Genomic DNA, 13,010 nt, shown 5'->3' with positions numbered 1-13,010 from the left:
AAGCCATCCATGATGCAATTGCTTAGTTTCAGGGACCCAGCAAGTCAGCTTGGGTATGTGAGCCCAAACTGAAGGTTAACACATTTCTGAGTGAATGTAGTCTTAAATCTATCCCCATGAGCATTTGCAGACAAGGAAGTTGCCTGATTAGAAGGGACTAAATTGGATGTAAATTGAAGAAGCAAATTAGCATAGGGAGAAAAAAGCAGATGAGTTGAGATAATCAGTGTGATTTCAGCAGAGTAAGAAGGCAAAGGCTTCCCAAGTGGCCCTAGTGGTAAAGAACATGCCTGCCAATGCAGGAGATGTAAGAGAAACGGGTTCAATCTCTGGGTCAGGAAGATCCTCTGGAGGAGGAAATGGCAACCCACTCCAGTACTCTTGCCTGGAGAATCTCATGGACAGAGGAGCCTGGCAGGCTACAGTCTATGGGGTAACAAAGAGGTGGACACGACTGAAGTGACTTAGCGTGCATGCACAAGAAGGCAAAGTAGATAGACTCTCCCAGATTGGGGGCCTCATTGTCTCTGCCACTTGCCTTCAATTCATTATGTAACCTTTTTGAACCTCCATTTCCCCATCAATGAAATGAGCACAAGATTTATTACCTTCTATAGATACTGTAATTTCCATGAGATTTCTATATAGATCACCAGGAACACAGCATGTTTTGAACACACACCGGCTCCTCTCTGTGCTACCTGCATAATGAACGTGACCAGTTCATACTGGTAGCTGGGGATGGTGGGAGATGTTTGTGGAAGCATTGGGTAGCATTTATATAACCGTGCCTGCTTCTCAGTTCTTATTTTCTATAAGCAGAAGTCAGTTGTGCTCTCATATTAGAGTGGAGTTACGTCAGGGATTGGTTTCTATAGCCATCACATGAAGTGAGAATCACATATGAGTAAAATAGTCTTTGAAAATATCTGAAAGTGCCCATAAAATACAGTACTGTGCTATCTTTTGGAAAGTTCATTTTAACCAGTTTTGCCTCCCAAGTTGAAAGTGATAACATTTCTTTTCCAGTTGAGCACCAGTAGTTGGCTTGCACTTATGAGCCAAGCTGTATATATATATAAATTTTTAACACTAAAATGACACGTGGCGTGGTAAGATGTTCACAACACAGAGACCTGCAGGAGCTGAGGGCAGGTTTGGGGCTCCTGGTTCATGCCATCTCCACACCTGTGCCAGCCAGGTGAAACTTGGCACCTTTTGGTCTCTGGGCCACTCTTAGATTCTGTCCTCATCTATTAGACCGAGTGGCTTAAATAACAGAAGGTTATTTCTATTCTTTTGGAAGTGGGGAAGTCCAAGATCAAGGTGCTGGCAGATGCTGTGTTTTGTGTAGGTTTGCTTCCTGGTTTGCAGACAGCCATCTTTTCTCTGTGTCTCCCCCTGGTATGGGAGAAATAACTCTGCTTCTTTCTCTTCCCATAAGGACGCTAATCCCATTACAGGCCCCACCCTCAAGACCTCACATTAACAAAACGACCCACCAAAGGTCCTACCTCCTAATACCATCCCACTGGGGGTTAGGGCTTCAAAGTATGAATGTATAAGAGATCTGAACTTGCAGATCTTCTGAACTGAAGCAACTTTGGAGGATCAGACTGACTGATTTGGTTGTGGAGTAAATGTACAAAACAGGGCTTCATAATGGTCACCTGGCTCAATTCCCCTGCTTGGCTGGTTATGATGGGATCTCTGAGGCTGTGCCAAAGGGTGGGAATCCCAGCCAGTGGCTGCCTACTCTAGACCCTGCAAGAGTGTGGGTAAATGGGGGCAGTCTGACTGATCTTGCTCTCTGGGTAAACGAGGCTGATAGACCTTGGCAAGGGCTCCACCAGCAGCTACATCCTCCTTGGAGGAGGCTATGTTCCTCTCCTGAGTGCGGAGGTGGGCCAGGTATGGGTCTGTTTCTCTGCTTCTGCGCTCAGGGACAATTAGTGCACTGAGAAGAGAGGAAATGATAGCATACACATTCACTGTTCTGCAGTAGAAAACTTCCTTTTTTAAACTTAAAAATAGATCTTGGGGATTATTTCTATTGATACTAAAAGGATTTCCTCATCCTTCTTTATTGAGATAAAATTTATATAACATGACATTCACCATCTTAACCATGTTGAAGCATATAGCTCAGTGGTTTCTAATACATTCATGATGTTTCACCATCATAGTTATTATTTAATTGCTAATCATGTCTAATTCTTTTGTGACCCCATGGGCTCTAGCCTGTCAGGTTACTCTGTCCATGGGATTTCCCAGGAATGGGTTGTCATTTTCATCTCCAAAGGATCTTTCTGATTCAGAGACTGAACCCATGTCTCCTTCAGTGACAGGAAGATTCTTTACTGCTGAACCACCTGAGAAGCCCATGCAATCATCACCACTATCTAATTCCAGAACACTTTTATCACCTCAAAAAGAAATTTCATACTCATTAAGTACTGATTCCCCATCTGTATCTGCCCAGCCCCTAACCATTATCTCTCTATGGATTTGCCTTTTCTGGACATTTAATATACATGGAAAAATAATAAACCATGTGGTCATGTGGGTCTAGCTTCTTTCACTTGCACAATGTTTTCAAGGTCCATCAATGTGGCATGTAACAGCACTTCATTTACTTTTAATGCCAAATATAGACCATTGAATGGATATACCACAGTTTTTTTCCCCATCATCATCCATTGATGAACATGTGGGTTGTTTTCACTTCTTGGCTATTATAAATAACACTGCTATGAACATTCATGTGCAAAAGTTTATTTGAATACCTGTTTTCACTAACTGGGGTGTGTATCTAGCAGTAGAATTGCTGGATTGTATGATAGTCCTATGTTTTCCTTTTCGACAAACCATTGAACTGTTTTCTGACCAGCTATACCATTTCACATTCCCAGTAGCAATGTATGAGGGTTCCAAACTTTCCAAACCCTTGCTAAATACCCATTTTCCATTTTTACTTATTACTATAATATCCTAGTGTGTATAATTCAGACTTAAATTGAAGAAAGTGGGGGAAAACACTAAACCATTCAGGTATGACATAAATCAAATCCCTTATGATTGTACAATGGAAGTGAGAAACAGATTTAAGGGACTAGACCTGATAGACAGAGTGCCTGATGAACTATGGATGGAGGTTCGTGACATTGTACAGGAGACAGGGAGCAAGACCATCTCCACGGGAAAAAAATGCAAAAAAGCAAAATGGTGTCTGAGGAGGTCTTACAAATAGCTGTGAAAAGAAGAGAAGTGAAAAGCAAAGGAGAAAAGGAAAGATATACTTACTTGAATGCAGAGTTCCAAAGAATAGCAAGGAGAGATAAGAAAACCTTCCTCAGCGATCAACGCAAAGAAATAGAGGAAAACAATAGAATGGGAAAGACTAGAGATCTCTTCAAGAAAATTAGAGATACAAAGGGAACATTTCATGCAAAGATGGGCTCAATAAAGGACAGAAATGGTATGGACCTAACAGAAGTAGAAGATATTAAGAAGAGGTGGCAAGAATACACAGAAGAATTGTACACAAAAGATCTTCATGACCCAGATTATCACAATGATGTGATCACTCACCTAGAGCCAGACATCCTGGAATGTGAAGTCAAGTGGGTCTTAGGAAGCATCACTAGGAACAAAGCTAGTGGGGGTGGTGGAATTCCAGTTGAGTTATTTCAAATCCTAAAAAGATGATGCTTTGAAAGTGCTGCACTCAATATGTCAGCAAATTTGGAAAACTCAGCAGTGGCCACAGGATTGGAAAAGGTCAGTTTTCATTCCAATCCTAAAGAAAGGCAATGTCAAAGAATGCTCAAACTACTGCACAATTGCACTCATCTCACATGCTAGTAAAGTAATGCTCAAAATTCTCCAAGCCAGGCTTCAGCAATATGTGAACCATGAACTTCAAGATGTTGAAGCTGGTCTTAGAAAAGGCAGAGGAACCAAATTGCCAACATCTGCTGAATCATCGAAAAAAGCAAGAGAGTTGCAGAAAAACATCTATTTCTGCTTTATTGACTATGCCAAAGCCTTTGAGTATGTGGACCACAATTAACTGTGGAAAATTCTGAAAGAGATGGGAATACCAGACCACCTGACCTGCCTCTTGAGAAAGCTGTATGCAGGTCAGGAAGCAACAGTTAGAACTGGACATGGAACAACAAACTGGTTCCAAATTGGGAAAGGAGTACATCAAGGCTGTATATTGTCACCCTGCTTATTTAATTTATATGCAGAGTACATCATGAGAAACCCTGGGCTGGAAGAAGCACAAGCTGGAATCAAGATTGCTGGGAGAAATATCAATAACCCCAGGTACACAGATGACACCGCTCTTATGGCAGAAAGTGAAGAAGAACTAAAGAGCCTCTGGATGAAAGTGAAACAGGAGAGTGAAAAAGTTGGCTTAAAGCTCAACATTCAGAAAACTAAGATCATGGCATCCAGTCCCATCACTTCATGGCAAACAGATGGAGAAACAGTGGAAACAGTGTCAGACTTTATTTTTGGGGGCTCCAAAATCACTGCAGATGGTGACTGCAGCCATGAAATTAAAAGACACTCCTTGGAAGCAAAGTTATGACCAACCTAGACAGCATATTAGAAAGCAGAGACATTACTTTGTCAACAAAGGTCCGTCTAGTCAAAGCTATGGTTTTTCCAGTGGTCATGATTGGATGTAAGAGTTGGACTATAAAGAAAGCTGAGCACCAAAGAATTGATGCTTTTGAACTGTGGTGTTGGAGAAGACTCTTGACAGTCCCTGGGACTGCAAGGAGATCCAACCAGTCTATCCTAAATGAGATCAGTCCTGGGTGTTCATTGAAGGGACTGATGCTGAAGCTGAAACCCCAATACTTTGGCCACCTGATGGGAATAGCTAACTCATTGGAAAAGACCCTGATGCTGGGAAAATTTGAGGGTAGGAGGAGAAGGGGATGACAGAGGATGAGATGGTTAGATGGCATCAACTATTCAATGGACATGGGTTTGGGTAGGCTCCGAGAGTTGGTGATGGACAGGGAGGCCTGGCATGCTGCAGTTCATGGGGTCACAAGGAGCTGGACATGACTAGGTGACTGAACTGAACTGAACTGAATGTGTATGAAGTAGATTTTTGTTGTGGTTTTAGTTTTTACTTCTTTAATGACTAAGGATGCTGAGCATCTTCTCCTACGCTTATTGGCCATTTGTATCTTTTCTTTGGAGAAATACCTTTTTAGATTCGTGCCCTTTTTAAAGTTGGATTTTAGTTTTTTGCTGTTGAGTTAGAAGTTCTTTATATGTATATATTCTTCATACTGAACCCTCATCAGATATATGATTTGCAAATATATTCTGCTATTCTGTGAGCTATCTTTTTACATTCTTGATAATATCTTTTGATACTCAAAGCTTTGATTTTAGTTAAGTCCAATTTATCTATTTTCTTCTTTTGTTATTTGGACTTTTTGTGTCATAGTTTAAGGATCCATTTCCAAATCCAAGATCATGAAATTTTACTCCAATTTTTAAAAAATAGTTTAATTATTTAGCTCTTACATTTAATTCTTTGATCCACATAGGGATAATTTTTGTATATAGTAAGGTAAGGATAGAGGAGAGTTTTGACAGTCCTTTGGTTTTAAAAAAGGTAGAGGAACCAGAGATCGAATTGCCAATATCTGGTGGATCATTAAAAAAGCAAGAGAGTTCCAGAAAAACATCTATTTCTGCTTTATTGACTATGCCAAAGCCTTTGACTGTGTGGACCACAATTAACTGTGGAAAATTCTGAAAGAGATGGGAATACCAGACCACCTGACCTGCTTCTTGAGAAACCTGTATGCAGGTCAGGAAGCAACAGTTAGAATTGAACATGGAACAACAGACTGGTTCCAAGTTGGGAAAGGAGTACATCAAGGCTGTATATTGTCACCCTGCTTATTTAATTTATATGCAGAGTACATCATGAGAAATGCTTGGCTGGAAGAAGCACAAGCTGGAATCAAGATTGCTGGGAGAAATATCAATAACCTCAGATATGCAGATGACCCCACCCTTACGGCAGAAAGTGAGGAGGAACTACAAACCGCTTGATGAAAGTGATAGAGGAGAGTGAAAAAGTTGGCTTAAAGCTTAACATTCAGAAAACTAAGATCATGGCATCTGGTCCCATCACCTCATGGGAAATAGATGGGGGACAGTGGAAACAGTGTCAGACTTTATTTTGGGGGGGCTCCAAAATCACTGCATATGGTGACTGCAGCCATGAAATTAAAAGACTCTTACTCCTTGGAAGGAAAGTTATGACCCATGTAGAGCACATATTAAAAAGCAGAGACATTACTTTGCCAACAAAGGTCCATCTGGTCAAGGCTATGGTTTTTCCAGTGGTCACGTATGGATGTGAGAGTTGGACTGTGAAGAAAGCTGAACACCGAAAAATTGATGCTTTTGAACTGTGGTGTTGGAGAAGACTCTTGGACTGCAAGGAGAGCCAACCAGTCCATCCTAGAGGAGATCAGTCCTGGGTGTTCCTTGGAAGGACTGATGCTGAAGTTGAAACTCCAGTACTTTGGTCACCTCATGCAAACAGTTGACTCATTGGAAAAGACCCTGATGCTGGGAGGGATTGAGGGCAGGAGGAGAAGGGGGTGACAGAGGATGAGATGGCTGGATGGCATCACCGACTCAACGGGCATGAGTCTGGATAAACTCCGGGAGTTGGTGATGGACAGGGAGGCCTGGCGTGCTGCAATTCATGGGGTCACAAAGAGTCGGACATGACTGAGCGACCGAACTGAACTGGACTGGACTGCAAGGAGATTAAATCAGTCAATCCTAAAGCAAATCAATTCTGAATATTCATTGGAAGCAGTGATACTGAAGCTGAAGCTCCAATACTTTGGCCACCTAATGTGAAGAGCCAGCTCATTGGAAAAGACCCTGATGCTGGGAAAGACTGAAGGCAAAAAGAGAAGAGACCAGCAGATGATGAGGTAGTTAGATAGCAATACCAACTTCAGTGACAACACCAAATTCAATGAATATGAATTTGTGCAAACTCCAAGAGACAGTGAAGGACAGAGGCGCCTGATGTGCTGCAGTCCATGGGGTCGCAAACAGTTGCATACAGCTTAGCCATTGAACAACAACAACAGTGAAAGATCCAATTTCATTCTTTTGGATCCTTTTAAATATCTGCATAGCAATCTGTTCCATAGTTTATTTAACCAGTTTTCTACTCAGATATTTGAGTTACTTCCAATCTTTTACTACTAGAAACAATAACATCATAAATATTCTGGTATATAACCACTTCCTACACATGTAGCATACTTGTAGGCTATGGTCCTAAAAAGGGGATTGTAGGATCAAAGATTGATTGGCTAATTGCTCTCCCTGGAGGCTGAATGGATGCCTATGCCTTCCAACACTGAGTGAGGATGTTTCCATACATTCTTGCTGATCTCTGTAGATCTCTGCCAACCAAAAGGATAGTTTTAATTTGGAATGTTCTTATTATGAGCAAGGTTTTGCACTTTTAATGTATTTAAGAGCCTTTTGTAATTTCTTTGCCATGAACTTTTCTTAACTTTTACTTATACTTTCCATTGGATTATTGGTGTTTGTTTTGTTTTGTAGGAGACATTCATAAAGCAAATGAGGCCTCTGTAATAAATGTGTCATCTGCTTTTCAGCTTTGTTAATGATGTTGTTTTTCTTGTCTACAATGTGCTTTATTCTTTCTTTTTAAGATATTTTGGTTAAGTGGCTACTTAGAGAAGCCTTTTTCCATTCCGATATTATAATATTGCTTTATGTTTTCTTAACTGTATTTTTATGATTTCAATATATGACCTAATCTATGGTACAGCTGGAATTTGTTTGGTTATATGATGTGAGGTAGGGATTCTTTTTTTTCCTATATGATTGAGGTAGTTGTTTCTGAGGTCAGATATCCTCAGTTCCCTACAGCAGATAAAGCAGTGAAAGTTCAGCCCCAAACCCCTGTGTTTGGGCTAGACTAGGAAGGGCGTTTCTGTGTACTGGAACCAGAGGTTGACCTGTTCTTGACTTTGCCTGCTTGAGGAAGCATTTAGTAGTGCTTAAGTACAAGACAAGATAACAGTGTTGTTCTCTCAATGCCTAGATGTACAACCTTGCTCAAATTTGTAACTTCTCTGTTGTGTTGTTTCCTTATCTGCAAATTGGGATTAAGAGGGCTTCCCCAGTGGCTCAGTGGTAAAAAAAAAAAAAAAAAAAGAAAAAAAAAAGAAATTGCCTGCAATGCAGGAGATGCAGGAGACGTGGGTTTGATCTCTGAGTTGGGAGGATCCCCTGGAGGAGGAAATGGCAATCCACTCCAGTATTTTTGCCTGGAAAATTCCATGGACAGAGGACACTGGTGGGCTACGGTCCGTGAAGTTTGCAAAGGTCTAGACACGACTGAGTCACTGAACACACATGCACAGCACCATCGTAGAAGGGTGATGAGAAGTAAACAAAGCCCCGTGTGGAAACTGCTCAGCGCGAGGCCTTGCAGGTAGTAAACACAGGAGAGCTGCTGCCATCGCTACTGTCACTGTCATCAACTTCTGGGCACTTAGTGACGGCTCCAAACTCAGGTCGCCCTTCCCCCCACACAGGATGTTGACCTCGGGCTCCTCCACCTGGACTGCATCCATCATTTGTCCTGTTTTCTTCCAGGGAAGCAAGTGGTGACCCTCAAGTTTCCGGCCACACTTGGGGGGCTGGTGTTCTGGGCACTTTTGTGCCACCATCCATTTTTCAATCTTTTTAATGAGATGAAATTAAATAATAGCACAAATCGAGTGTAGCTCTGAAGGGAGACAAGACCTCACAAATGGGTTAGCACCAAAGCTGGGTATTTGTAGGGGGTAAAGTGAGGTTCAGAGTGTGAAAGGGAATTAATAATCCCAAAGGAATGGTTTCTTGTTAGACCAGGTCCGAGGGCCTTGATTCCCTAATTAAGATTTGGTCCACACGAGAGCAAGCACAGTTTCTGGTGCCCTCCGTTGGTTTTTCTTTTCTTTTTTAAAAAATATGGATAATAAAGCTACCTTTTTATTTGGGAAGGTCGCATCAGTCTCTAAGAGGATCTCTTCTGCGATGTCACTTGGCATCACCCTCAGCATTCCTCTGTCTGAGAAATGCCCAAGTGACTTTTTAGCTTCTGAAAGCCTGGAGCTACATTGTTTCCTGGGTATCAGGGCAGTCATTGGATAAATTGACTGGGGCTTTGGTAACCATTATTTTCTGTGATTTGGTGACCTTTGAAGAGGCAGCTATTGCTTTTTCTTCCCAGCCTTAGGGAAGGGAGACACAATTCAGAGAAAAAGAGGTAAATTCTTGCCTTTTAAACTTTTTAAAAAGAAGACATGGATTAAGAGATAAAGTCTGTAGTTCTCAGAACTGGAGAGAGATAACAAGAAAGGAGGAGAGATTAGATTCTGGTGGGTCCTTCAGAAGAGACTCCAGCCTCCCAGTCCCCTGGGGGAAGAGGTGGTAAAACCAGAAACCCCAGGGATCTGAGCTTCAGGGGATCTGTGCCTCCACTCACTAAGTGGTTCTGGTTCTGGAAATGGTTGCTTTGCAAAAGGTCTCCGAATCCAGGGGTAGATTTAATTTTTATGGGACTTGAGGCTTAAACAATTTGAGACCTTCTTTAGAAGAGAGAATTCAGAATAAGGTTTGGCTGGTGTTTCTTTTGGAGGTGATGAAATATTCTGGAATTAGACAGTGGCTATGGTTGCGGAATGGCTTCCCAGGTGGCGCAATGATAAGGAATCTGCCTGCCAATGCAGGTGGCGAAAGAGACATCAGTTCAAGTGGGTTCAACCCCTGGGTTGGGAAGATCCCCTGGAGAAGGAAATGGCAACCTACTCCAGTATTCTTGCCTGGGAAATGCCATGGACAGAGGATCCAGGTGTGCTATGGTTCATGGGGTCACAAAGAGTCCAACATGACTTAGGACTAGACAACTAACAAACAACAAAAATGGCTGCAGAACTGAGACAGGAGGGGGGTCAGGGCACAACCTTTGAAATGGATTACACAGCCATTGAGGACATGAAATAAACTGGTTAGAACCAACTAGGTCCAAGATGGCGGACAACTGTCTCCCATTAGACCTTGAGCCTCATTATATGCTCACTGTAATGCATTAGCCTATGCTAAATGACATACCAGCAGGTGCCACGATAGTTCCAAGACTGACCATAAAAGGCCAAGAAGTGGGCAGTGACCCAATTCCTGGTAATCCCTGCCCTTTCCCCAGAAGAGCTGGAAAAATCCTCCTACTCATTAGCCTATGAAATTACCCGGTCAATAAAAACCACCCCAATATCTTGGACCTCCTGCCTGCTGAGATGGTCCACACTCTGTCTATGGAGTGTCTCTCCCTGAATAAATCTTCTTTCACTTTACTTTGGCTTGCCCTTGAATCCTTTCCTGTATGAAGCTAAGAACCCACATGTGGCCATCCCAGGGACTCACCTGAGACCTAGGACGTGACTGTCTTCTTGTGCCCCACTTTTATACTTCAACAGAACTTTGCAAATATACGAAAAACCACTGGATTGTACACTTTAAAGCATGAAAATGAAAGTGTTAGTTGCTCAGTCATGTCCAACTCTTTGAGACCACACAGACTGTAGCCTGCCAGGCTCCTCTGTCCATGGAATTCTCCAGGCAAGAATACTGGATTGGGTAGTCATTCCTTTCTCCCAGTTCTCTTCCCAACTCAGGCATTGAACCCAGGTCTCCTGCATTGCAGGCAGATTCTTCACCATGTGAACCATCAGGGAAGCTAAAGATCACACAAAGTCCCTCAAGCAGGAAATGAACCCCATTTAATAGGGTGGATTTTATGGCCTGTAAATTAGGTCTCAATTTAAAAAATACTCTGTTAAAAATTTTTAGGCACAAGTTTCTAGAAGGAGCCAAACAAGAGAGGACCTGGAGCAGAGCTGTGTTTGCCTTGGGCTCTCTGATCGCAGTGTGGCCAAGAGTGGCATGGACAGAGGGCCAGCCAGGGCAGTCCTGCTAGAAACTATGGTCTGGAGACATGGCCCCTTGGGGACTAGGTCTTCTTTTCTCTGTGGCTTGCCTCTCATACCCAGGGCTGAGTGAGCCTCTGGGAACTTCCTTGCAATTGCAAAGGAAGAGTGGAAATTAACGGTGACAAGACTTTAGTTCTGTGGGATGGCACCAAGAAAATAAAGCAGTCTTGCTTCTTGTACTCCTGACTTTCAGAACTGAGACCTAAGTCTGCTATGTGTGTAACTAGGCTTCCCTTGGACACCATAGGTAATGGGGCAGTGGAGCAGGCTTATAAACCATGCCTTTTGTGCTGGGGAGGGCTGGCCAGAGAGAACCTCACTTCTACCTCTGTACAGTTTTGGATGGAGGAAAAGTCTGCAGTCTGGGCAACCAGATGAGGCTTTTTGGAGGCCAGGGATATGCCACTGTCATATTTATAATCGAATCTTTGTTTATCTTGAATCAGACCCGGCTCTCTGCATAACTTCTGTTCCTCACATTTTGAAAGATTCGGGCCCAAAACCCATTTCAGGGAATAAGGAGAAAGCTCATGTTTGAAAATGAACCAGCAAAATAAATCATTGTGTTTCTGACATGATGCCCATTGAATAGTTTTCAATTCTGAGCTTTGGCAGCAGCGTTTTAAAAAAGCACACACAAAAAACCTATCACATAATTCTTTCTGAAAGGCTCATTCAGCAGACCTACTCCCCTTGGTTCTCAGCCGTGCTCTTTCCCTTTTCTTCTCTTTCTTTTAAACCAGCCCTTCTGGTGAGAGGGCAAGTGTACATACAGTCTTCCTTTGTGTTTGTAAAACAGAGCCATATCAGTTGAGCAGTAATGATAACATTTGTAGTTATGCAAGCACAGATAACAGTAATCAGATCTCTGGGCAAAACCAATGGCCAAAATATAACAACGGGTTGAGGGTTATGCTGAAAGGTGAGGGGAATGTTTGTGTGTTTTGTTTTATCAAAGTACCAAGCACTTTTCTTTTTCTGTCGGAGGATCTCCTGGTTAAAGCTCATCAAAAATTGTCTGTTTAAGGGGACACTACCCTAAAGGGGGATCTGAAGCTCCCTGCCCTGCTGTTTCTCTCAGGTATTTTTCTTGCATCAAATCATTTAGGGCTTCCTTTGCTTCCCAGCAGGTAATCTGACCTCTCCACATTGGAAGGAGTGAAGGCGAATGTATTCACTCAAGCAGAGGCCAGTTGAATGATAGCATCAGTTTGCAATGCCGTTTGGATTTTTTCAAAGAAAGGTGTTGTTCTGGAGTTGCCCTTATTCTCTTCAAATGTGATTTCCCTGAGGGGGTTTCTGTTGCATTGGTACCCAAACAATATGCAAATGTATTGATACCTGGGAATTTAGACAGTGGCAAGAATGGGAAGTTGCAATTGCTAAGGTTTGATGAGGCCAAAAACAGAGACCAGGCATGTATGGGTTGAATGTGAAGGTGGCCAGGATCCTCAAAATGTGATGGATGTTTATCATTCACTATCAGAGAAATGCAAATCAAAACCACAACGAGGTACCATCTCACGCCAGTCAGAATGGCTGCTATCAAAAAATCTACAAACCATAAATGCTGGAGAGGATGCGGAGAAAAGGGAACCCTTTTACACTGTTGGTGGGAATGCAAACTAGTAGAACCACTATGGAGAACAGTGTGGAGATGCCTTAAAAAACTGGAAATAGAACTGCCATACGACCCAGCAATCCCACTGTTGGGCATACACACTGAGGAAACCAGAATTGAAAGAGACACGTGTACCCCAATGTTCATCGCAGCACTGTTTACCATAGCCAGGACATGGAAGCAACCTAGATGTCCATTGGCAGATGAATGAATAAGAAAGCTGTGGTACATATACACAAATGGAATATTCTGTTCAGTTCAGTTCAGTCGTTCAGTTGTGTCCGACTCTTTGCAACCCCATGGAC

The sequence above is a fragment of the Dama dama genome, chromosome 15, assembly GCF_033118175.1.
Source record: "Dama dama isolate Ldn47 chromosome 15, ASM3311817v1, whole genome shotgun sequence".
NCBI lineage: Eukaryota > Metazoa > Chordata > Mammalia > Artiodactyla > Cervidae > Dama > Dama dama.
The sequence above is the reverse complement of the archived record's forward strand: the minus strand, read 5'-3'. Positions refer to the sequence as shown.